This window comes from Elephantulus edwardii, unplaced genomic scaffold, assembly GCF_000299155.1.
Source record: "Elephantulus edwardii isolate Elephantulus edwardi_28Jun2011 unplaced genomic scaffold, EleEdw1.0 scaffold00085, whole genome shotgun sequence".
In the NCBI taxonomy this organism is placed as follows: domain Eukaryota; kingdom Metazoa; phylum Chordata; class Mammalia; order Macroscelidea; family Macroscelididae; genus Elephantulus; species Elephantulus edwardii.
In genome coordinates, this window is record NW_006399835.1 from 1,696,672 (window position 1) to 1,724,146 (window position 27,475).

Here is a 27,475-nt window from a genome sequence, read left to right on the forward strand (position 1 = left end):
GTAGTTCCTAAAAACAACAACATATATTTTGTATTACTGAAGAACAAATTACCATAAACAATGCAAAAACAACTTAATAAACAGTGTGAAAACAACTTCATAGGTTATACTTTTGGATAGGTTAGATTAGATTTTTAGTTTAGGCTTGCACTAGGGCAAAATCCAGGTGTCTGCCTGAAGGAATTCCTATTTGAATTTTTGGGGAAGAACTGCTTCTAAACTCATTCAGACTATTGGTAGAATGTAGGTCTTTGTAGTTGTTAAATGTGAGGCCTGGGCAGAAGTAAGGAGTGGTGGTTGAATGGATTCCCAGAGTCCATTGTAAAGCCCATTCTTTGAGATTCCCTCCAAACCAATGACAGGGAATTCATTCACACTGGATCATGCTCATGTTTCTAATCTCAGACTTCCTTTGCTGCCATAACTCTAAGAAAACATTTTGCTTTTAAAGGACTTATATTTCTTCCCACCTAAAAAAAAATAATTCAACAGTGTATGGAAATTATGCAATAATATCATTCATATCAAATGCAAGTAAAATCTTGCTGAAGATTATGCAAAAATGTCTGGAATATTATATCCACAGGAAATTGACAGAAATTAAAATTGAATGTAGAAGAGGCTGGGAATGAGTAACATCATTTCTGATGTCAGATGGATCTTGGCTAAAAGCAGAGAATACCAGAAAGAGGTTTACTTGTGTTTTATTGACTATGGACTTTGACTGCATGGGTCACAACAAATTATGGCTAACATTGAGAAGAATGAGAATCCTGGAAAACTTAATAGTGTTACTGTGAAACCTATACATGGTGGACCAAGAAGCAGTTGTCTGAATAGAGAAAGGGAACAATATATAGTTTAAAATCAAGAAAGATGTGCTTTACAGTTCTATATTTTCTCCATGTTGTTGTTGTTGTTGTTATGTACCGTCGAGTCGTTTGCGACTCATAGCGAGCGACCCTATGCACAACAGCCCTAAACCCTGCTCTATCCTGTGCCAACCACACTGCCTCTGACACGCCCATCCCAATTACCCCAGTCACTGAATCAATCCATCTCATAGAGGGTCTTCCCCTCCTGCGCTGTCCCTCCACCCTCCCAAGAATGATGTCCCTCTACAAGGACCCGTCCCTCCTGGCAACATGTCCAAAGTATGTCAGACGAAGCCCCAGAATCCTTGCCTCCAAGGAGTAGCTTGGTTTAATCCTCTCCAAGATAAATCTGTTTGTTTTCCTGGCAGTCCAGGGTACATTCAGTACTCTTCTCCAGCACCACAGCTCAAAAGCATCAACTCTCCTTCTGTCCTCCCTAGTCATTGTCCAACTCTCTGATGCATAACAAGTGATTGCAAAGACCATGGCCTGTATCAGGCGCACCTTAGTCTCCAGAGAGACACCGTTGCTCCTGAGTACTTTAGAGAGGTCCCTAACAGCAGACTTTCCCATCGCGATACGCTTTTTGATTTCCTGACTGCTGGTGCCAAGAGTGTTGACTGTGGAGCCAAGCAAACTGAAGCTGTGAACAATCTAAATCTCTTCGCCATCCATCCTGACGCTGTCAATTTGTCCAGTGGTGAGAATCTTTGTCTTCTTGCCATTGAGCCTCAGTCCATACTGAAGGCTGCAGTCCATGACCCTTCGCAGCAAGTGCATGAGGTCCTCCTCAGTTTCAACAAGCAGGGTTGTGTCATCTGCATAATGGAGATTGTTAATAGATCTTCCACCAATCCTGATGCCACAATTCTCCTCATAGAGCCCAGCCTCTCGGATAATCTGCTCTGCATACATGTTGAAAAGGTATGGAGACAGGATGCATCGTACATCCTTCCCAATTTTGAACCATGCAGTGTTACCCTGCTCTGTTCTGACAACTGCCTCTTGGTCCAAGTATAGGTTTTGCATTAGCACAATTAAATGTTCTGGGATTCCCATTCTTCTCAGAGTCAGCCACAGTTTGTTATGATCCACACAGTCATATGCCTTTGCATAACCAATGAAACACAGATAGACATTCCTCTGGTATTCTCTGCTTTCAGCCAAGATCCATCTAACATCAGCAACAATATCCCTAGTTCCATGACTCCTTCTAAACCCAGCCTGGACTTCCGGCAATTCTCTGCTGATGTGCTGTTCTAATAGTTTTTGGATAATCTTCAGTAGAATCTTGCTTGCATGTGAAATCCAGAGTGAAGGCTGCATATTGGAGTGGACTTGAGGGGAGGGATTGTATAACAATAACATAATTTTTCTTTTACTTTTCAAAGAGAAGAGCAAACTGGGGCCGGGGGTGGGTGCGGGGCAAGGTGTCCCGGAGGAAAGTGCAACAATGAATGAATAGAAATCCAAAGTCTCTGTAAACTTTTATTAAAATTAATAATAATTTTTTTAAAAGTAGGTGGTAAATTCCAGTTGCTTGCTTTTGTGTTGCCAGTACAACTCCTTACCACTCCTGAGCTCCTCGCCCCTCACAGTTTACATACTGATACATAGAAATAGGAAGTACAAGCTTTCAGAATCTGTTTCAAGGAAGAGGAGGTTCAAGGGCGTAGGCTCCTCCAGTAGTCGCACTGCTAACCTAAAGGCTGTGCCTCTCTGCCAGCTTGGATCCACCAGCAGCTCCAAGCGAGAAATACGTCAATTTCATGCAATTCATAGTCTCAGAAACTCACAGGAGGATCAGCTATGAGTCAGCTACAATTCCATGACAATGAGTTTTGAGTTGGTCGATTAGGTTACAGGCATATGGAAGAGCTCATGCTTATTCAGCACTTTGAGGAGGGTGAGGTGGAATTATTCTAGAAAAAGGGAGATTATATCAATCTGCAGACAGGAAGAGGTATTTTCCTGCCTTTGAGCTGTGGTGCTGGAGAAGAGTGTTGAATATACCATGGACTGCCAAGAAAACAAACAGATTCATGCTGGAGAGGGTGAAGCAGACTGCTCCTTGGAGGCAAGGATTCTGAAGCTTTGTCTGACACACTTTGGACAGGTTACAAGGAGGGATCAGTCCTTGGAGAAGGACGTGATGCTTGGGAGAGTGGAGGGTCAGCACAGAAGAGGAAGACCCTTGATGAGATGGATTGATTTAGTCACTGGGGTAATGGGAGTAGGTGTGTTGGAGACAACAAGGTAGGCACAGGATTGAGCAAGGTTTATGGCTCTTACACATAGTGTCGCTGTGAGTCACAAGAGACTCGATGGCACATAACAACCACCGCCATACGTAACATCTACTAAAAAGGTAGCATCGTTTTGGTTAGGTTCTTAGTCATCACAGGACATATCATTTTTTCAAGAGAGTTGAAAAAGTGTTCTTGTTTAGTCCTCATGGAACATGATGGAATCCAAGGTTCCTCTTTTGAGATGGACTCTATCACAGAGCATGTGCTGTGGCCTCCTTCGCTTGGCTGCAGTCGCTCTTTGTACCATATGTGTAAACTCCTTTTTAGAAAAATAATATTTCTCCAAAATGCTAAAGAAGCAAGGAGATGAGTTTAAACACTAAGGTGTGCCTAATCCAAGCCATTGCCTTTTCAATTGCTAGTTCTATGCATCTGAAAGTCGCACAATGAATAAAGATGACAGAGGAGAAGCACTGATGCCTTTGATCTATGATATTGGTGAAGAAGAGTCTTGAATATGTCACAGACTACTAAAAGAACAAACAAGTCAGTCTTGGAGGAAGTGCCACTAGGGTGCTTCTGATATGCAAGGATGCTGACTCGTCCTCTCACATACTTCCGGCTTGTTGTCAGAAGGAACCAGAAAGGTGAGGGATCAGACAAAGAGAGGAAAATCCTCAACAAAATGGATTGACACCGTGATTGTAACAGTGGCGTAAGCATGTCAGAGATCCTGAGAGTGGGGCACGCAGTACAGAGCAAGGTCTGTTGTTCCTAGAGTTGCTATGGGTCATACAGCACATAACCACACTCTCCAGATCAACGGAAATGGGAATTGTTAGCAAAGTCAAAGATTATTGGGAAGGAACACCTGCGGGCTGCTGTGTTAGCTGAAGCTCAGGCTCCTTATGAAGAGTGTGTCCCTGGGCTTGTGAGGAAGTACCACTAGGAGCTGCCTTTATATAGTTGAATGTTGGCCTTCTTGTTCTGAACTGTCTTGGAGGAAAATGCTTTGTTTAAAAAAAAAATTAGTGTCTTCAGTACATCACCTAAAGAGGCAATAATGCAGTTAAAGTTTTCCTATCTGCTCACTGAAAAGGTTGTCTTTGATACAAAGTCAGAAGGTCCTATGCATTATGTTACCGAAAAGGAAGTGAAGCTCAGATGTAGATTGCAGGGTGGGGAGGCAGGCAACAACAAAGGAGTTAAGCTTGAAAAGGAGGTCTTCAAGGCTGTTCTAGGCTAACAGGGGAAAGGGCTTGAGCGTGATAAATTTCCTTTCAACTGCCTTTCTAGACTAAAAGGACACTTCTTCCTTTTAAACTATTATTAAAGAAATGTTAGTTTCTCATTGCTTCCATGTCTGTTGCAATAGTTTATGGCATTCTTCATGTTTCCTTTTATTACAGTTTGGTTTTTGTGGGGTTTTTTTTTTGTTTGTTTGTTTTTTAATGGAGTATAGCTTAGCTTTCTCTCATAGAAAGATACCTCCTTGAGGGCAGGGAAGATGTTTTATTTCACAACAAGTAACTTCCCAGTAGAGATAGGCAAGAGAAGTGAAAAGCAAAATACAAACAGGGTACTGAATTTGCTATGTCTTGTCAGGCAACAAAAAATAAATTGTAATTTAGAGAAAAGATAGAACACTCTATGCAGATCAAATAACAAAAACTTGAAAGTTTGAGTAAGAGCTAATACGAAAAAGAAATCAAAGACAGATGCACAAATCTACCTTTTATTCTAGCTGGAAATGGTGACACTGGAGGCCTTCAGGGACAAAGACGCTTAAACAAAATAATAAGAAAGGGCTGAATTTATTACCCTGAGACTCAAGGGATCTTCCTTTAAGTTGGCTTCTAGATACTTGTTTCCAAGCTAACTTGCTCAACCCAACTTGAATTAGTAAATATCTCACAGCCTTGGCTTTTTGCAAGTAACATCAAGATTTTTTACCCTTATCTGTTCCATTTGTAATTTGTTAAAACTAAGGTGCGTCTGATACAGGCCATGGTCTATGTGATCACTTGTTATGCATCAGAGAGTTGGACAATGACTAAGGAGGATAAGAGGAGAATTGATGCTTTTGAGCTGTAGTGAGGGAGAAGAGTACTGAGAGTACCATGGCCTGCCAAGAAAACAAACAGATTCATCCTGGAAAGGGTTAAACCGGGCAGCTCCTTGGAGGCAAGGATTCTGAGGCTCCATCTAACATACTTTAGACATGTTGTGAGGAGAGACCGGTCCTTGGAGAGGGACATCATGCTTGGTAGGGTGGAGGGACAGTGCAGGAGAGGAAGGCCCTCTGTGAGGTGGATTGATTCAGTGACTGGGGTAATCGGGATGAGTGTATCGGAGATGGTGAGATTGGCACAGGACAGAGCAGAGTTTAGGGCTGTTGTACATAGGGTCGCTATGAACCGCAAGCAACTCGATGGCACTTAACAACAACAACAGCAAAGGGTACCCTAGTTAGCACAGAAATGATGTAGATACCAAAATAGAACTCATATCTTTTGTATATGTTGCTTTGTAGTCATTGTGTCATCCTGTATATGGAAGGGATTTTTACCCAAAACATGCTTTTTCTGTTTTAAGATGTTTAAAATGGATTAGACCATCTGTTGTACTGTCTATAGTTGATTTATTACATTTACAAGGGTTTTGTAATGATTACAAATATCTTACATGTTACATTTGTAAATTTTCTTTATTAGGTGTTGAAGGTGTTGAGAAAATAAATTTTATTAAATTTTCAATGATAGTTTGAAATATCTAATAAAATCTCGTTAACAAAGTTTCTAAGTAGTGTTAAAATCTTTAAAGGATTTAATCCATCAAATTTATTAAGATAGCATGACTAAATCATTGCTGTTGGCTTGGTTAGACCCACAAAAACCTTACAGGATAGAATGGAATTGCTTCATAGGTTTTCCAAGACTGTAATCTTTTGGGACGCAGATCACATCTTTCTCTTGTAAAGTAGCTGATGGATATGAATTGCTGACCTTTTGGCTAGCAATTAATTATATAACCACTGAGCCCCATAAGTTCTCATATGCTTATATTATGAGCCTGTCAGTTTTGTGATGGGTTGATGGATCTGTTCAATCATTCATATATATATTTTTAAGATAAGAAGTAACATAAAGTATCTTGCTTCCCAAGTTTTTATTGAACTGGTAAATAGTTGAGCTGCAAACACAAAGGCATGTAGTTCAAATCCACCAGTTGCTCCATGGGAGAAGGATGGACAGTCTCCTCCCATGCAATTAACTGCCTCTGAAAATCTACTGGAGGGTCAGCTACGGGTTGTTTCAAACTCGATGGTACACAGTATCAATCATTAATTGCTTAAAATTTTAAAATAGTATTTCACATAAAATCAGTCGTCATCAAGTTGATCCACATATAAGATGAAAATTCTACTCTAATTTTTAGTGATGTATTTAAAAAAAAAATCCACAAACAAAACCACCAAAATATATTTTTAGGCTTTTCTCATGAGGCACCTTGAGTATACTTTAACTTCTAATGTTTTAGTAAATAGCTTAGCATCTTAAACATTTGCACCACTCAGAGCTGACTTTTTTCAGCCTGTTCCAACTCATGATGACTCAAAGTGAGTTAAAGAGTCTCTAACCATTTGGTCAGATACATTCTATGCAAGGACTCCTTTACTGGAATTCCTTGGGTCATAAGTAACACACTAGTTGGTCACAAATAGCATTCCTTTGGATACAAGTAGCACACTAGTTGGTATTTCTTTGGTCACAAGCAACACAAATCTGAAATCAAACTATCTTAATGATGATGATGATAAAGGGATTTAGTGATTCAAGTGTTTAAAAAAACTCAGAAGGAAGATGGAAAGATAAAATGGTGACAAAAGTTTAGTCTTTAGAGCTCTCTTCCCCCTCAAAAACAAAACAACCACCAAAAAAACAAAACAAACAAAAAAACCCACCAACTTCCAAATGAAGAGTGCCGTTAACTGACAAGTCATATCTATTGGACATTTGGAATTCTCCCCAGGATTTAGGTCAAGACTGCTTTCTCTAAGCAGTCCCTAAAGCAAGGACAGTAGGGCCTGGGTGCTTCAACGTGTGTGAACCTCCTTCAACAAACAATCTTTGTCTGGAGCTTTTTATTGGATTGTCTGAGACACACAATCTGCATCAAGCCTAAGGTTCTTTCTTCTTGCTCAATCCTACTTCCTTCCCATTTTCCTTTCACATATATCAGATCTATATAATAGCTTTGCACTTCCAGATATATTTCTTCCATCTTTATCTCTCACAAAGATTGCCCCAATAGTTTGTTGTGTTGCTAGGTATCATCAAGGCAGTTCCCACTCCTTGTAACCTTATGTACAACAGAATGAAACACTGCCCTTTAAATAGATCCCTTGCAGCAGATTTGCCCAAAGCAACACATCCTTTGATCTTTCTGACTGCTATTTCCATGGGCAGTGATTGTGGATCCAAGTAGAGGGAAATCTTTGGTAACTTCAAATATTTTCTTAATTTAAACTTATGCTGCTTATCAGTTCATTTGGGAAAAATTTTATTTTTTTCTTTGTGATGAGGTGCAATCCCTACTGAAGGCTATCATCTTTGAGTTTCATCAGTAGTTACTTCAAGCAGTCTTTAAGGAAGACTGTGTCACCTGTGTATTTAAGGTTATTCATGAATGCTGAGTTCCTTTTTTCATATACTCTAGCTTCTCTGATTATTTTCTCTCCTCATGCAGATTGAGTGTAGTGAAAAGATACAGACTGAGTAAGTGTAACGAAAGGATAGGCTTAATTCCACATTCTCTGCTGAATTTAGCTTGAATTTTTGGCAGTTCTCTGTAAATGTATTAATGCAACTGATTTTTAAAATTATCGTCAGCAAGATATTACTTTCATGTGATAATAATGATATTATTTTACACTTTTAACATTCTGTCAGATTATCTTTCCTTAGAATGAACACATTTAAGGATCTCTTCCAGTTGGTTAGCCAAATTTTCTAAATTTCTTGCCATGTTGAGCACTGCACCTGTTTGTTGAAATATCTCAATTGGTTTTCTGTCAAGTCCTAGAGTCTTGTTTTTCATCAGTGCCATCAGTAAAGCTAAGACTTCTTCCTTCAGTGTCATCAGTTCTTGATCATACGCTACCTCTTGAAATGGTTGAGTACTGATCACTTCTTTTTGATACAGTAACTGTGTATTCCTTCCATCTTCCTTTGATGCTTCCTGTGACATTCAACAGTTGACTCATAGAATCCTTCTTCAGTTTTTAACTCGAGGCCTGAATTTGTTCTTATGCTCTTTAAATGTAAGAAATTCCAAGCATGTTCTTCCCTTTGGTTTTCTAAATATATCTTTGCATATTTCACTGTAATACTTCTCAAGCTGCCTTTTCCTCTGTTCCACTCTCTTGATTAATCACTTCTTGACATTAAAGACATAATATATGAGGAAAGCAAAAAGTCATCAAAAGAAAGGGAAAAAATCAAGGATGAAAATGGATTTCAGAATTGACTCAGAAATTTACAATATAGAGAAGCTATGGAGTAAGGTATAGGCCTATCCCTATTGGTTCTAGAGATCTCAAACGAATGACTGCTGTCGCTCTTCATGTGGCAACTGAGGTTAATTGCTTCCCATTCATAAACAGTGGTGAAGAAAACAATCCTTGAGTAATATGTATGGAAAGGGTAGTAACTTTCTTCTCCACAAATGCCACAGCAACTGTCTTCCTATGTCTCTTTGCCACAATTAGCTCATGTTTCTAAACCCAATCACTATAACTAGACATGCTTTCTTGAACTGTGAAACCAATTCCAATTGATATGCAGGCCCAGGAAGTTGTACTTCCATCACAAAGAGGACAGAAAGACCAAATCCTGGAGAAGCATCCACTGAGTTTCCTTGTGATATCAACTTCTTTTCATAAAATGGTACAATTCATATTCCCAAGATGGTAAAATTTTTAAATTGCCTCTTGTTGTTGTTGTTATGCAACATCAAGTTGCCTTGCAACCCACAGTGACCATATGTACAGCAGTTCTGAACCCTTCCCTGTCCTGAGCTAGTCTCACTAATTCCAACACACCAACCCCCATTGCTCAAGTGACTGTATCAATCCTTCTCATGCGGGGTCTTCCTTTCCTGCATTGTCCCTCCACCTTTCAAAGTATGATGTCCTTCTCCAAGGACTGGCTTCTCCTGGCCATGTCTCTAAAGTATGTGAGACAGAGCTTCAAAATCCTAGCCTCCAACGAGAAACCTGGTTTCACACTCTTCAAGACAGACCTATTTGTTTTCTTAGCAATCCATGGTATTTTCAAGTCTCTTCTCCAACATCACAATTTGAAGGCATCGTTTCTTCTTCTGTCATCTTCTGTCAACTCTGATGCATAGCAAGTAATTGTGAAGACCATGGCTGGATTAGGCGCACCTTATTCTCTAGATAGACATCGTTGCTTATCAGTACTCTGGAGAGATCCCTGACAGCAGGTTTTCCCAACGTGGTTTGTCTTTTGATTTCCTGACTGCTAGTGTCAAGAGTGTTGACTATGGAGCTGAGCAAGCTATAATTGTTAACAACCTCAATCTCTTCTCCATCTATCATGGTGCTGCAAGTTGCCCTAGTGGTAAAAATCTTTGTCTTCTTGATGTTGAGTTTAAATCCATATTGAAGACTACAGTCCTTCACCTTTTGCCACATGCACTTCATGTCCTCTTCAGTTTCAGCAAGCAAGGTTGTGTCATCTGCATAACGCAGGTTGATGAGTTTTCCTCCAATCCTGATGCCACATTCCTCCTCATAAAGCCCTGCTTCATAAATGATCTGTTCTGCTGTATTCCATTGGTCTACATCAAATCATGATTAAGGCTGGACTCACAAAAATTTCTGTCATCAACACCTGTTTTGTTTTGAATTGTGTTTCTCCAAATATGTATTGGAATCCTAACCTCTATACCTGTGGATGTAAGTCCATTTGGGAATAGGTTTTTTGTTATGTTAATAGCAGTGTGAGACATGTCTTAACCTAAAGGCTTGAAACTTAAAGAGTAGATTGGACTCAGAGACAATCAAGAGAAAAAGAGGATTGTCCCTACAGCTGTTGCACTGAATTTGAATCCTGATGGCATAGCCCACAGGAATTTCACTGTTATCTCAAAGACTGCTTCTCCAGCAGTTAAAAGCCACCAGAGCTTCTGGGAGAGAAGGCTGAGCAGTCTCCTCTAGTGTGTTTTACAGTTTTAGGAACATGATAGGGGCTCAGTTATGAGTTGGCTGTGACTTGATAGCAATGAGTTGAGTTGTTGAGTCTCACAATGTGAAAAAATAAATTTCTTTTTGCAAAAGCTATTCTGTTTATTTGGGTTTTCTTTTCGTTTACAATTGTTTGTGAGCTGATTGTATTCGCAAGGTTTAGCTAACAATGAGCTGTGGGCTTGAAGCTTCTTGTTTAGGGTCAACCAGGAGCTGGTGGGTGGGCCTTGTATTCAAAAGGTTGTTGGGCCCTTGGGCTTGATGTTGTGTTTGGGATGAACATTCTAAGTGGTAAAATAATGGTCTGTCAATTTGCTTTACTGAAGTAACTTGGGGTTGTTGTGATGCTGAACACTATGCCACTGGTGTGTCAAATGCCAAAAAGGTTACCGATTGTGGACAGTGTTTGGTGGAGCTCCCATACTTGACAAGACAGGCTTGAAAGCAAGAGTGGCATCCACTTCCTAAACAATATGCCTCTGGAAATTCTACGAACATAGCATAACAACTATAGTTATAGAACAGGGTTCAGGTCTTTTGTTCATAGATTTGCAATAAGTCATGTTCGACTTGACGGCACTTAACAACAACGACCTATTGCATTTTTGTTACAGAACTACTAGTAAACTATGAAGCACCTGGGCAGGAGTCTTACTTTACAATTACTGGAGGAATTGCTCTATCACACCATTTCAAACTCTAGTGTCTTTTCACTAGATTTGAGTCATTGCACCCTCTAGCTATCCCATTTTCTCTGTAGCATCAAGCGTGCCAAATTTAATTTCTTCTCCAAGAATATTTTATGTACTTTGGCTATCTGAAGCTACTTTATAAAAATGATCACATGTCAGTTAAGATTCTTAGCTTCAAATTAAAAGGTCAAGCATTCTTGAACAGCATCCAACATCATGACATAGAACGAGTTTCATGAAGACACTACCTTCAAAATGACAGGCACAGATACACCAGTATCAGCATAAGCTGCCAATAAAACAGAGAGCAGAAGCCAAGAGCTACTTGTGGCCACCCTGCTTCTAGAAACTGCATGTTTATTGTTTGCTGTGAGACTTGAAGACTAGATTCCATGGAGGCCTTCCCTCTTCAAATCACTGGGTTCCAATTTAGAGAGGAAGAGTCACTTGATCATAATAGCCTGCATCTTGTCCCATTGTCTCGGCTGCTAGGGAAGCAGGAGAATGGCTATAATTTTCAGTGGTTGCTGGGCTCTGCCTCACAAGGTGGAAGATTCAAGATGCTGGATTCTCTTATATTTATTTGTTTATTTATTTGTAGAGTATAATCACAAGGTAGAAGATTCCAGATGCTATATTCTTTCATATTCATCTGTTTCTTTATTTGTAGAGTGTAAGAGAGTTCTGGTGGCTAAGTGGTAAGGAGTTGTGCTACCAACACAGAGGCATATAATTCAAACCCACCAGATGTTCATGTTCAGTGGAGAAGAATGGGAAATCTCTTCCCTGCTGTTTACTGGTTCTAAAACCCACTGTATGGTCTGCTCTGAGTTGCTTCCAACTCAACACAACAACAAGTAGAATGTTGTGGAATAGATCGTATCATATCCCTCTCTTGTCATCGTTATAACAGAAATAACACAAGTGGATGTCTTCAACAAACAGAAGTGTATTCTCTTATAGTGTACAAAGCTTGAAGTCCAAATACAAGATGCCACCTCTAAAGGAAGGCTCTCTCACTGCATATGTTAATAATGGAGGAAAGTTCTTATCTCCTTCAGCATCTGAAAGCCAAGCATTCCTTAGAGATCCCAAAATTTTTGTCCTCTCTAATGTCAAGTACCCTCCTAGGGCAGGGGCCCAGGTCTAATAGAATATACTTCACCCCTGGTCATAATTTCTTGGTGATACCAAGCTTCCCTTCCTTCTTTCCACTTCTATCTCTACTGAAAGAACATGTGTCAGAGGCCATATCTTGTAACTAATAAGTCGTGAGAAGGATAAAGGAATTTTACATTCTACTCTTACATAGATTATTAGATTTTTTACAATCTATTCTTCTTGGATTATTAGTTTTATCTCTGGTGGACTAGTGGTAAGAATGTGAGCTGCCATCCTGAAGCCTTGTGGTTTGAATCTGCCAGTTGCTCTGTGGGAGAAAGATGAGCAATCTCCTTCTGTTCGATTTGCTGCCTCTGAAAACCTGCTGGAGGGTCAGCTAGGAGTCAGATCCAAATAGATGGTTAAAAAACAACAAAATACGTATTTATTGGGGAGGAGAAAGACACCCAATTTAATCCATGATGTTTCTCTTCCTTTAAAAAAAGATATTAAATTCTTAACCCTTTACCTTCACCACTGGGCCAATTGGCAGCATCATGATAAATGGTAGAGATCAAGATTGTTAACAGCTTTAGTTTGCTTGGGTTCACAATCAACAGTCCTGGCACCAGCAGACAAGAAATTAAAAGACATATTGCAATGGGAAAGTCTGCTGTTAGGGGCCTCTCCAAAGTACTAAAAAGTAATGATGTCACTCTGGAGACTAAGGTGCACCTGATACAGGCCATGGTCTTTGCAATCACTTGTTAGGTGTCAGAGAGCTGGACAATGACTAGGAGTGATAGAAGGGGAATTGATGCCTTGGAGTTGTGGTGTTGGAGAAAAGTATTGAATATACCATAGACTGCTAGGAAAATGAACAGGTTCGTCTGAGAGAGGGTTAAACCAGGTTGCTCCTTGAAGTCAAGGATTCTGAAGCTTCATCTGATATACATCAGACATGTTGCATGGAGGGACCAGTCCTTGGCGAAGGACATCATGCTTGGGGGGATGGAGGGACAGCACAGGAGAGGAAGACCCCCTATGAGGTGGATTGATTTAGTGACTGGGGTAATGGGAATAGATGTGTTGGAGACAGTGAGATTGGCACAGTATAAAGCAGGGCTTAGGGCTGTTGTATATAGGGTCACTATGAGTCACAAGCGACTTGCCAGAACATAACAACAACAACAATTGTTGTTAGGTGCCATTAAGTCAACTACAACTCATAGAGACCTTATGAAGAACAAATTGAACCTTGTCTTAGCCTGTCAAATATTCATCATCTCTGTCACGCTCATGTCCATGTGGTAGTCAGCACCTCAATCTGGCTCATTGAGAGTCTTCCCTTCTTTCACCAACACTCTACCTTTTCCAATATGCTATTTCTAAAAATTGTTTCTTCCTGAAGATATGCTCAAAGGAAGTTAGAGGAAGTTTCACCATCCTTGCCTCTAAGGAGCATTCTGGTTCAACTTTGATCAAAATAGATTTGTTTATTATATTTACAGTCCTTGAGATAATCAATACTCTTCTTCAGTATCTCAATTCTGAGACATTGATTCTGCTTCAGTCTTCCTTATCCATTGTCCAATTTTCACATGCATAGAAAGTAATTAGAAAATATCAAGATTTTGATGAACTGTACCTTGGTTTTTAAACTGACATCCTTCCTCTTTAGAACTTTGGAGAGGTGCTTGACAGCAGATTTCTAAAATGCAAAACATTTTTTATTTCTTGACTGTTGCTACCGGCAGTGTTACTTGTGTATTCAAGTAAAATTGAATCTCCGACAATTTTATTCTTTTATTCATCTATGATTATGTTGCCTAATCATCCAATAGTGAGGATTTTTGCTTTCTTAATGTTGCGATGTAACATATTGAAAGCTGTAGACTTTGATGTTCTAGAGTAAGTGCTTCAAGTTGCCTTCATGCTCTGCAAGCAAGGTTATATCGTCTGTTTAAAGCAGGTTGTTGAGTCTTCTTCCAATCCTGACTCTTCTTCATATAGTACAGCTTCTTTAATTATTTACTCAGTGTACAGACTGAATAGGCATAGAGTAAGGACACAAGCTGACACACTTTTTCTGATTTTAAGCCCGGCAGTATTCCTTTTTTCTGTTTGGGCAACTGTTTCTTGGTCAATGTATAGATTTCACATGAGCACAATTAAGTGTTCTCAGATTGCCATTCTTCTGTGTTATCCATCAGTTATTACGATCCATATAGTCAAAAGCAAGTAAAGAGCTTTCTGATATTCTTTTAATCAAGATCCATCTCACATTAGTAATGATTATTAGGCACCCTAAAGTCAACCACTACTCACAGCAACTCTATAAACAACAGATAAGAAGCTTATCCTATCCAGTGTGGAAAACACTGTATATGAACTTTGTAAACAAACCAATGTAAAAATTTATTTATTTTTTAAAAAGAAACTTATCTTACACCATCATCAAAAGCTCCACCATTATTCGTGAGTCTAATTTGATTTAATCACCTTACGTAATGCAGTCAGTTGATGTTTTGTCGACATAGATTAGAATTTTAACCTAACTACAATGGTGTCTCTCTGGAAACTAAGGTGCGTCTGATACAGGCCATGGTCTTTGCGATCACTTGTTATGCATCAGAGAGTTGGACAATGACCAAGGAGGATAGAAGGAGAATTGATGCCTTTGAGCTATGGTGCTGAAGAAGAGTATTGAGGGTACCATGGATTGCTAGGAAAACAAATAGATTCATCCTGGAAAGGGTTAAACCGGGCAGCTCCTTGGGGGCAAGGATTCTGAGGCTCCGTCTAACATACTTTGGATATGTTGTGAGGAGAGACCGGTCCTTGGAGAAGGACATCATGCTTGGGAGGGTGGAGGGACGGCACAGGAGAGGAAGGCCCTCTATGAGGTGGATTGATTCAGTGACTGGGATAATCGGGATGGGAGTGTCAGAGACAGTACGATTGGCACAGGACAGAGCAGAGTTTAGGGCTGTTGTACATAGAGTCGCTATGCGTCTCAAGCGACTCGACGGCACATAACAACAACAACTTCTGAGTCAGGGAACTTGGGTTGCTTAGTGGTTAAGGAGTTGCGCTGCTAGCTCAACGGCAGACAGTTCAAATCTACTAGCTGCTCTATGAGAGGAAGATGGGCAATGTCCTCTCATGTGATTTATACTTTCTGAAAACCCACTGATGGGTCAGTTATGTGTTAATTCTAAATTGCTTGCAATGAGTTCAGTTAACCTTATTTCTGAGTTATATAAAGAGAAATATACACATATTGATGTTCTTGGTTTTAGGTGCCATTAAGTTTACTACGACTCATAGTGAACTTGTGAACAGATCTAAATCCTTCTCCACCCCTGTGATAAGCAGAATTAAACCATGTGAAAATCAACAGAGTTAAAGAACCCCTGGCACAACCACAGGAATGAAAAGACAAGGCTGAGGCCCTGATTTGAACTTTCAGACACCAAAACTATGAGAAAATAAATTTCTGTTCTTTAAAGCCATTTTGTTGGCATTTTTGTATTACAGCAGCACTCGATAGCTAACACATAAATCTTCCTCCCAATGGTCTACAGAAAGACATTATGAAAGTCTTCCTTAGTACGTAAATTCTATTCTCAATAGTATCAGACGAGACTGAGGAACAGTCACTACTGCCAACAATTCCTCCCAGTCAGACTTATTTGTGGGAGCTGACTACCACACTAACAGTAACATTTCTGTTCCTTTTATTTTTGTTAGTATGAATAAAAATTTGCCTTTATTAGAGCTGAATCCATAGACTTTGTATAGAGTATTTACCACTATTATCTCACTATTCCTATAAACATTCATCTTGGAAAGATTAAACTCAACTCAGCAAATGTTTATTCAGCTCATAATAAATTCATGGCCTTGTGTTAGGCATGGGGGATGACATATTTGTCTTAAATTGTCACTGTGGCGACTGCTTGCTATTTTAATTCCTTCATCACAGAAGAATTGGATATTAACTATTCATGATCTACTTTTATTTCTCATTGCCAATTTTTCTGTTATTTCCAGTTCTACACAAGAACTCCAAAATCTCCACAATACATTTTTAGACGTTAATCTTCACTACAATTTCTCTCCTGCTCACATTATAAATATCATTTGGAAGTCCAAAGTGTTATACATGCAAATGTAAAACGCAGCCATTAAAGATGTTAATTATTCACATACTTAAGTTATTGCTCTTATTATTGTGACAAAAGGAGATTAGGAATTCACAAATGTAAGTATGCTTGCATGGATATACCGTTTTTGTTTGTTTTGGTGCTAGTGTGGGTTTTAGTAAGCATTCGAGCAGAGCAGTATCCTGAGAAAGTATTGATCAGAGCACTGTAGCTCGCCACAGCTCTGTACTACTTGAACTGAAGAAAAAAAAGGCAAAGGTCATGACTCATCTTTGAATTGAATTTTGAATTGAATCTCATTGCTATCTTCATAGACTCATCACTTTGTGATCCACTTCATTTTTCACTAAATCGATTCACTAAAAGCTCTTCATGTTATACTTACTAATTCTTTAATTTCTCCTTCCAAAATCAAGTCTTTGTCACACTTGACCACGGGGTGATGAGGTCTCACTTTCTAATTCTGTTTCCATTGTGGTTAGAAATTTTTCTGGGGATAAGTTAGTAACAGCTACAGAAGGAATAGTTAAGATGCTGACTTTTCAGTAAAGCACACCTGGCTCCGTCTCTACTGGCCACACAATTCTAGGTGGTTAGAACAACTTCTCTAATCTGGACTAGCAGGGACACATTACAAAATGACAGCTGGTGAGAATGAAATGTCATTGTACATTAAAAGTTTCTCTCCTATAACCCGTATTCAATCTTAAATATTTACTCAAGAAATGTGCCACCAGGAAAATCTACACGCAATTATTTTAGCAGCTTTATTCATTATTGTAAAAAAAAAAGTGGTAAACAGTCCAAGTGTCCATCAAATGTTGAGTAGGTAAATGTGATATAGTATAATCTACAGAATGGAATCTATAGGAAAATTATGTAGTATAATCTACAGAATGGAATCTACAGAAGGAAAGGACCTCTGACTAAAAATGTGATGCTAAGTGAAAGATCTCGTTATTTCTCATATACTTGAGCCCATTATTACAACCCATCTAGTTGAGGGTCTTCCTCTCTTTCCAAGCAGAATGTTCCTCTCCAGAAATAATAAGGATGGCACAAGATATGACAAGGCTTAGATCTGTTGTTCATAGGGCCACTATGAATTGTGCTCCAAACTATATCAATGAATACAAGTGAAAGAAGGCTCAAAATGCTATACTCTGTGTGATTCCATTTATACAGCATTCTTGAAAAGGCAAAGCAAGAATGAGGCTCTATATACTAGTAAACACCAGACAATAATGAAAAATTGTCAAGTGATGAAATTTTCCATAGTTTGATTGGCTAGTGGTTACATGATTGTGAGTTTTGTCAAAACTCATAGAACTGCACTCTAACAAAGGGTAAGTTTTAAACCATATTTAAATGTGACAGTCAAGATTGTAGCTCAGCTGGACTGCCTGTGAAGCTCTGGTTTGGAGGTTATGATGTGGCTATTCCCTTGATGAGATCTGATATAACACAGACCCTCACAACCAGCAAGAAAGAAGAAGCCGAGAACTCAGTGTGTGTCCTTTGGGGCCAGCGATTTCTGCACCAAACAGCAGCCTATAAGAAGCAACAGCATCTGCAGCAAGAGAACCAGAGGCCCCACATGAAACAAAGCTGGCCTGAAACTGCTGCCTCACACAGCCAGAGCCAGAGGCCTTTATCTGAGCTTGCTAGTGATGGAAGGACGAGAGAGATGTCATAATTGGCAGGACTAAGAGAGCTTTGTGGAGAACTCTGGTGACCTAGTGGTAAGGAGTTTCACTGCCAACCCAGAGGCAAGATATTCAAGTCCACCAGCTGCTCCTCAGGAGAAAGACGGGAAATCTCCTCCTGGGCAATTTACAGCTGCTGAAAATGCACCGAAGGAATGACAGCTATGAGTTGGTTCTAACTCCAAGGTGTGTAACAATATTGATAAGTCCTTATAGAATGGAAGATCCAATCAGTTAGAAAGGAATTTCACTGAGGGATATAATTTTTATCAAAATATTTTGAAAAAAGAAAGTTATTGAAGCTAGTCTATAATAACTATTCACTGAAGGCATTTATGTGTAAACCCCACTTACAGTGTATCATTGACCACCAAAATTCAAACCATCACCTGGCTAGCACAGTCCTGTACACTGGTCAGCCATCACCTTGTCTCCCTGAAGACAAATCTAGGGGAACAGCCTGATGTGAGCCAGTTCTTAAATTGACATAGGGTCAGAGGAAGGCAGAACAGTTAGTCCAGGCTTTCGCAAAAACCCATAAATCATTCCTGTTTCCATAATCTAACAGAAGTAATGTCTCTTGTTTAGACAGTACAGGTTTTCAAAATAATATAATCTTGTTGTCAACTCTCTTTTCTATAAGCTTCATGCTCTTCTCTCTCCAGATCTGGTACCCTGCAGATGACAGAATATCAGCCTTTTTGGTTCAATCACATTTATCTCTTGCTCCCTAATATTTTGCCTTTATTGAATTTGGAGACTCCATCTTACTCCTTCTATTATACTCTACATATATATGAAAACAAGCCCATTGCTGTGCATTTGATTCTTGACTGTGGTGACCCACTCTCGGTGACCCTGTACAAACACTGTAGGAAAGAGCAGAACTGCCTCAGAGAGTTCTTAGGGCTCTAATCTTCATAGCCTTCTGGTCCAGGTAGAGGTTTCACAGAAGCACAAGAAAGTGTTCTGGGATTCCCATTCTTCTCAGTGTCAGCCACAACTTGTTATGATCCACACAGCCAGATGCACTTGCATAGTCAATAAAGCACAAATAGACATCCTTCAGGTATTATTTACTTTCAGCCAGGATCCATCTAACATTAGCAATGGTATCCCTAGTGTCACAACCTCTTCTAAATTCTTCTTGAACTTCTGGCGGTTCCCTATCTATGTATTGTTCTAGCTGTTTTTGAATGATCTTCAGCAGTATTTTACCTGCATGTGATAGTAATGATATTGTTTGATAGTTTTCACATTCAGTTCAATCACATTTCTTGGGAATGGTAACAAATACGGACCTCTTCCATTCCATTGGCCAGAGAGAAGCTATCCAAATTTCCTAGCATAGGCTGGTGAGCGCATCCAACGCTGTATCTATTAATTGGAAAAAAGTCAATTGATATCCCGTCTATTCCTGGGGCCTCATTTTTGCCTATGCCTTCAATGCAGCTTCTACTTCTTCCCTCATTACCATTGGCTCCTGTTCATATGGTACTTACTGAAATTTTTCAGTGTCAACCAATTCTTTCTGGTACAGTGATCATACGGAACCTACACCTGAACCATGAGGCTGTTGTGTAAACAGAGTAAGGGAACAGGACATTGTTTAAAATTGAGAAGGAGTGTGTCAAGGTTGTATTCTTTCTCCATACTTATTCAATCTGTGTGCTGAGCAAATTATCTGAGAAGCTAGACTCTATGAAGAGCAGTGTGGTATCAGGATTGGAGGGAGACTCATCAATAACCCGTGTTATGCAGATGACATGCCTTGCTTTCTAAAAGTGAGGAAGACTTGAAGCACTTGTGGAAGATCAAGGAATGCAACCTTCAGTATGGATTGCATCTCAATATCAAGAAAACAAAGATTCTTACCACCAGACTGATAGGAAACATCATGATGGATGGAAAGGAGATTGAAATTATCAACAGTTTAATCTTGCTTGGATCCACAAACTTGGTACTAGCAGTCAGAAAATAAGGAAACACACAGTGCGGGGAAAATCTGCAGTTAGGGACTTCTCCAAATTATTGAGGAGTAATGATATCATTTTAAGGATTAAAGTGCACCTAATTCAGGCCATAGTCTTTCTGATTACTTACTATGTATCTGAGAACTGGACAATGAATAAGGAGTAAATAAAAAGAATTGACATCTTTGAGCTGTGATTTTGGAGAAGAGCACTGAACATCCCACAGATGGCCAAGAGAAAGAACAGATATGTCTTGGAGAGGGTGCAGCCAGACTACTCTTTGAAGGCAAGACTGATGAGGCTTCTCCTCACATACTTTGGGCATGTTGCTAAGAGGGGGTAATCCTTGGAGAAGAACATGATGCTGAGAAAGGTGGAGGATCAGGGAAGGAAAGACCATTCAGTAGGTGGATTGACATGGTAACAGCTGCAATGGGCTCTTATGTGTCAGGAAGTGTGAGGATGATGCAGCATAGAACAGGGTTTTGATCTTTTGTTCATAGGGTCATTATGAGTCATATTCAACTCTACGGCACTTAACAACAATCTTGATAGAAGCAGACTGCCACATCTTTCTTCCACAAAATAGCTGATAGGCTTGAACCACTCATCTTTTGGTTAGCTGATGAGCATTTAACCACACAAATCTATTGAGTCCTTTCTGACTCATGGCAATCTTCACTGCTGTTTTGAAAATATAAATTTATATGGAAGTAGCTGCTTCCTTGATCTTCCATGAAGCCCCTGGTAGACTTTAACTGCCAACATTTTAAACAGCCCAACATTTGACCCACTAAGATACCAAGGCTTGTTCCTCTGTCTTTATACACAGATTTTTACTCTAGCTCTTTCATGTATTGCTATTGCTAATCACAGATCTTACATGGCCTAGTGGGTAAAAAGTTTTGCTGTCATCCCAAAGACAAATGGTTCAGATCCCCCAGCTGCCCTGCCAGAGAAAAATGAGAAATCTTCTCCTGTATCATTTATACCCTCTGAAAACCTGATTGAGGGTCGGCTATGAATCAGTTACAACTCAACAGCAATGAAGGCTTCTTGCTATTTGAATAATCACAATGAATTCTGGCTGTTTATTGCTCCTGTTGTGGTTTTCATGTAGTTATGTCATCGAGTCACCTGTGACTCATAGTGAACCCTACGCTATACTGTGCCAATATTGTCTCTGACACACCAACCCCCAATACGTCAGGCACTGAATCAATCCATTTCATAGAAAGTATTCCTCTCCTGGGCTGTTCCTCCACCCTCCCAAGCATGACGTCCCTCTTCAAGGACTGGTTTCTCTTTGCAACATGTCCAAAGTATCTCAGACGAAGCTTCAGAATCCTTGCCTCCAAGGAGCAGCCCGGCTTCACCCTTTCCAGGGTGAACTTGTTTGTTCTCCTAGCGGTCCATGGCATACTCAATACTCTTCTTCAACACCACAGCTCAAAAGCATTAATTCTCCTTCTATCATCGCTAGTCATTGTCCAGCTCTCTGATGCATAAAAAGTAATTACAAAGACCATGACCTGTATAAGGGACACGTCAGTCTCAAGACTGACATCCTTGCTCTTTAGTACTTTGGAGAGATCTCTGACAGCAAACTTTCCCACTGCAATTCATCTTTTAATTTCCTGACTGCTAGTACCAAGAGTGTTGATTGTAGAGCCAAGCAAACTAAAGCTGTTAACAATCTCAGTCTCTTCACCATCTATCATGATACTGCCAATCATCCCAGTGGTGAGAATCTTTGTCTTCTTGACATTGAGCCTCAGTCCATACTGAAAGCTGGAGTCCTTGACCCTCTGCAGTAAGTGCATAGGGTCCTCCTCAGTTTCAGCAAGCAGGGTTGTGTCATCTGCATAACGCAGATTATTGATGAGTCTATCTCCAATCCTGATGCCACATTTCTCCTCATAGAGCCCAGTCTCCATTGAAAAGATATGGAGATGGGTGCACACCCTTCCCAATTTTTTTTAATTAATTTTAATGAAAGTTTACAGAGACTTAGGGTTTCCAGTTATTCATTGTTGCACTTTTCTCCCTTCCCCCGCCCCACCGCCCCAATTCACTCTTTCCTTGAAAAGAAAAAGAAAAATTCTTTCATTGTTATGCAATCCCTCCTCACAAGTCCACTCTGCAGCACAGTCTTCACTTTGGATTTCTGTAATGACAAGAATACCCATTCATATATCTCTTTTTAAGCAGATATCTCCCTCATCTGTTTCAGTGCAATATACCTCATCCCTCCCCTCCGTTTTCTGTCTTCTCTCAACCCTGATGTCAGTCCCATATTACAACAGTGGCACTATGCAATATTTGTCCTTTTGTGACTGAGATATTTCACTCAGCATAATGTCCTCCAGGGTCATCCATTTTGCACCCTTCCCAATTTTAAACCACGCAGTGTTTCCTTGCCCTGTTCGGAGGACTGCTTCCTGGTCCAAGTATAGGTTTCACATAAGTACAATCAAGTGTTCTGGGATTCCCATTCTTCTCAGAGTCAGCCACATTTTGTTGTGATCCACACAGTCGAATGCCTTTGCATAGTCAATGAAACACAACAGATAGACATTTCTGTGGTACTCCCTGCTTTCAGGCAAGATCCATCTAACATTAGTTATATATAATATCCCTAGTGCCACAGCCTCTTCTAAACCCAGGCTGCACTTCAGGCAGTTCTCTCTTGAGAACTGATTATTTTTTAAAATAATCTTCAGCAGAACCTTGCTTGCTTGTGGTATCAATAATATTGTAACAATTTCTGCTTTCTCTTGGGTCACCTTTCTTTGGAATGGGAACAAATATAGATCTCTTTCTGTCAGTTGGCCAGGTGGTTGTCCTCCAGGTTTCTTGGCACAATTTGGTGAGCACATGAAGGGCAGTGTCTGTTGTTGAAATATGTCAATTGGTATGCCATCATTTCCTGGGGCATTGGTTCTTGCCAATTCTTTCAGAACAGCTTGAACTTTTTCCTTCATCACCACAGGCTCTTGCTCATACATTATTTCATGAAATTCTTCTGTGCCCTCTGATTCATTTTGGTACAATGACTCTGTATACTCTTTCCATCTTTTTAAAATGCTTAATGAATTTATGAAATTAATGAATAATTTCATATTCTGCCCAAAGCATCCTTAAGTATTGTAACTTGAGGTTTGAATTTGTTATTCAGTTCCTTGAGCTTAAGAAATACTGAGCGAGTTAGGCCCTTTTGAATTTCTGACTTCAGCTCCTTGCATATTTCATTGTAATTACTTTGTCTTCCTGCACTGCCCCTTGGAATCTTCTGTTCAGCAACTTAATATCTTTATTTCTTCCCTTTCCTTTGGCTTCTCGGCACTCTAGTGCTATACATTAGTTTTTAACAATTTCCCAACATTCAAGCTATGTTCATTGCATGTTCAAATTATTCAATAATATTTCTCATTGTTTTTCTTCATTTCAACTGACTTCCAATCTGGGCTCTACCATTATACTACTATATAACTATCTTCATTCTTCTAGCATTCGTAGTGTTTTCAAAGGCCTGTTATTTAAGAAGTGGATGACCAATCCTGTTTCCTAGATTTTCTTAATCTGGGAGCTCAACTGAAATCTGTCCACCATGGGTAACCCTTATGGTATCTGATACACCAGTGGCAAATATGTCTTGGAGAGGGTGCAGCTGGAGGGCTTTTTAGAGGCAAAAATGATGAGGTTTCACCTCATGTACTTTGGACATGTTGCTAGGAGAGGCTATTTCTTGGAGAGGGACATGATACTTGAAAGGTTGGAGGGTTGGAGGGTCGGAGAAGAAGAGGAAGACCCCCCCAACCAGGTGGACTGACATGGTGACTGCCACAATGGGCTCTAGTGTGTCAGGAAGTGTGAGGATGGTACAGGATAGAACAGGGTTCAGATCTTTTAGTCATGGGGTTGCTATGAGTCATACTCAACTCAATGGCACCTAACAGCAACAATTGCTATACAGACTGCCTCAGAACTTAGTGGTATAAAACAACATTCATTTTTGTTACTTCCAAAGCCCAGGAAGGTGACTGGGCTCATGTGGATGATTTTCACTCATTGTGTCTCTCTCCATTGCAGACAGATAATGACTGGTGCTAGCATACTTTGAATGCTTGTCCCTCAGATGTCTGACAGGGAACTGGGAATGTTCAAAGAGCTGTACTGGAATTTCTGGAACCTTCTGCACATATTACTTTATGCTGAATCTCTACATGATCTTTACAGCACACATCAGGGCAGCTAGACATCTTACACAATGGTACAGGCTTCCAAAGCACATGTTTAAAGGATAGAAAGTCAGGCAGAAATCATAATCCTAATGCTGAAAGGAGGCAAAATTGATTAATGAGTCAATTAGTGTTAACAAGGTGGAGAAAAAAAGGATTTCATTTTACTTGCATCCACAATCAATGCCCATGAAAGCAGCAATCAAGAAATCAAGTAACACATTGCACTGGACAAATCTCCTGCACAAGACCTCTTTAAAGGGTCAAAAAGCAAAGATGTCGCTTTGCAGACAAAGACAGTCTTGATCATGCTATTTTCAATCACTTCATAGGCATATGAATGCTGGACCATGAATAAGGAAAACAGAAGAAGAAATTAAACACTTCAATTATGGTTTTGGTGGCAAGTACTGAATATACGATGGACTGAACATGAGAAGAATGAACTAATCAGTCTTTAGAAATGCAGCTACAGTACTCCTTAGCAGTAAGGGTGGCGAAACTTCATCTCATTTACCGGGGTCACGTTATTGGATACACCAGTCACTGGGGAAGAACACGTTTTGTAAAATAGAAAGTGAGGGAACAAGAGGAACCCCCTCAAGGAGAGGCACTGACATAGGAATTACAATAATGAGCCCAAACATTGCAACAATTGTGAGGAAGGTGCAGTAATAAGCACATTGCTAAGGAAAATTTGCCTAAATTATGACTGTACATAAAGCTGTTGTTTTTTGTAAATGGCCTTTGACTAATTTTTGTTTGGCTCTTAGCCCAGGGAAGTAATTTTAACTCTTGCCTCTATAAAAAATGTTAACACCATTTATGACCTAGCCTCAGGAGTCACATAGCATCCCTTTCCTATACTCTCATCAGTGGAGACAAACATAAAGTCCTGCCTAGGTTCAAGGGGAGGTGACATAGATTTTTGCCTCTTGGAGGAGACTGTAAAACTTGATCTATTACAGTAGTCAGTTTTGGAAAATACAGTCTGCCACAAAAGGCAGCATCAGTTTAGGTTTCATGAAATTGAAGGCAATTCCTTGTATGTCAGCCAAACACTTATTCTCATCATCATCAAATACTAAAAATGGGCCCCACTTCTGTACAGTGAAAGACACAGAGATTGAAATTGAATGAGGACAGATGAGGACACTGAGGCAATTTAAAAATTGCCAGTTCCCTAGATAATTAAAATATGGAGATATTTGAGGATCTCCTACTGCAACCTTCATTGCCAAATTGCTTTTCAAGATTAAAAGGAAGGAATGCACTATACACATGTCTTTTAAACAACTACTTGATTCCAAAGTAAAGTTTCAGATCAATATCAGCAATTTATTATTTTAATTTTTTTTTAATTTTCCTACTTGGCTGGAGTTTTCTGGAGAAATGTTACTAAAACTTGGATTATAACACGTCTTGATGCTACAACAAGATAAAGGTAAACAACCCAATTATAAAATGGGCACAAGATATGAACAGATCTTTTACCAAAGAAGACATTCAGATGGTGAACAAACACATGAAGAAATGTTAAAAATCCCTAGCTCTAAAAGAAATGCAAATCAAAACAACTAAGAGATATCATCTCACCCCAGTAAGAATAGTAGAATTCAACAAAGCAACAAACAACAAATGCTGGCGAGGTTGTGGAGAAACCGGAACACTTATTCACTGTTGGTGGGAGTGTAAAATGGTGCAACCACTATGGAAGACAGTATAATGCTTTCTCAAAAAGCTGGAAATAACTGCAATCCCAGATGTGCCTGGTTCGAATCCACCAGATGCTCTGCTGGACAAGGAGGGACAATCTCCTCCTGTACCAGTCAAACCTAATTTGACAGTACATGCACAAAAAATAATAAAATAAAAAAATAAAAAGCTGGATATAGAAATACCATTTGACTCAGCAATTCCACTACTGGGAATATATTCTAAAAAAACCAGAACTGCTGCCCAAGCAGATATTGCACATCCATGTTTATAGCTGCTTTGTTCACAAAAACAAAGAGTTGGAAATAACCCAAGTGCCCATCAACAAACAAATGGATAGAGAAGCTATGATATATTCAAACTATGGAATATTATGCAGCACTGAAAAACAAAGAACTTATGAAACATTATACAAAATGGGTGACCATGGAGGACATTATGCTGAGTGAAATAGCTCAGTTACATAAAGGCAAATTATATATATATACACACATATATATTTGTAAAATATCACTGTTATGAAACAGGACTGATGGGGGGAACTAAGAAAAGAGGGAATAAATAATGTACATGGCATGGAAACAAATGAGGGAGAGAACTGTATAAAAGGAATATATGATTAGGTATTATTGGTATGACAAGAGTCCAGAATAAGAGCTGCATAGTAAAGTGGTCAGGGGGCTGTATGGCAATGAAAGAACATTTTTTCCAAAGGAACAAAGTGAACTGTGATGGGAGGGGAGGGCAGGGAGGAAAATGTGCAACAATGAATGAATGGAAATCCAAAATCTTTATAAACTTACCATAAGATCACAATTTAAAAATGTTGAAAGTTAAACAGCAATGGAAAAGAAAGGAGATTTACTTCTCAGAGGTATGTTTTTTCACTTCAGTGACAAATTAGTTTTATATTTTATTTTCTATTCCTCTTTGATTACAAGGAGGTCTAGTGGCCCAGTCTATAGGGAGTTGCACTGCTAACCCAAATGTTACACCTCTCTGACAGTTTGAATTCACCAGGGATTCCAAGGGATAAAGAGCAGCAATCTCTTCCCGTTCAGTTTACAGCCTTGGGAACCCAAGCAGCTATGAGTCGGTTCTAATTTGACACCAATGCATTGTAAGTGTTCCTCCTGGATGTATTTATTTGCATTCTAAAAGGCAGGAGTTTAGGACTTTTCTCCTACTCTTTCCAAGGAGAATTTGCTTAAGGAGAGTAAACTAGTTTACATCTCTCAGGATACATGGTAGGAAGGGTTATCCTAGCTCCCAAGTTTTATTTTTGGGTTCAATGCCTATAGTACAGACCTCAGTATGAACAATATAACATTTTGTTGTCATCCTGTGGCCCCAAGGGGAAGAATTAGAGCAAAGGGTAACCAGTGCAGTTATTTCTGTGAAAAATAGCAATCTCTGGCTCCAGAACTTATGTGTACTTTAAGAGAGTTATAAATACAGAAATTTCTTCCAAAATTTAACAATG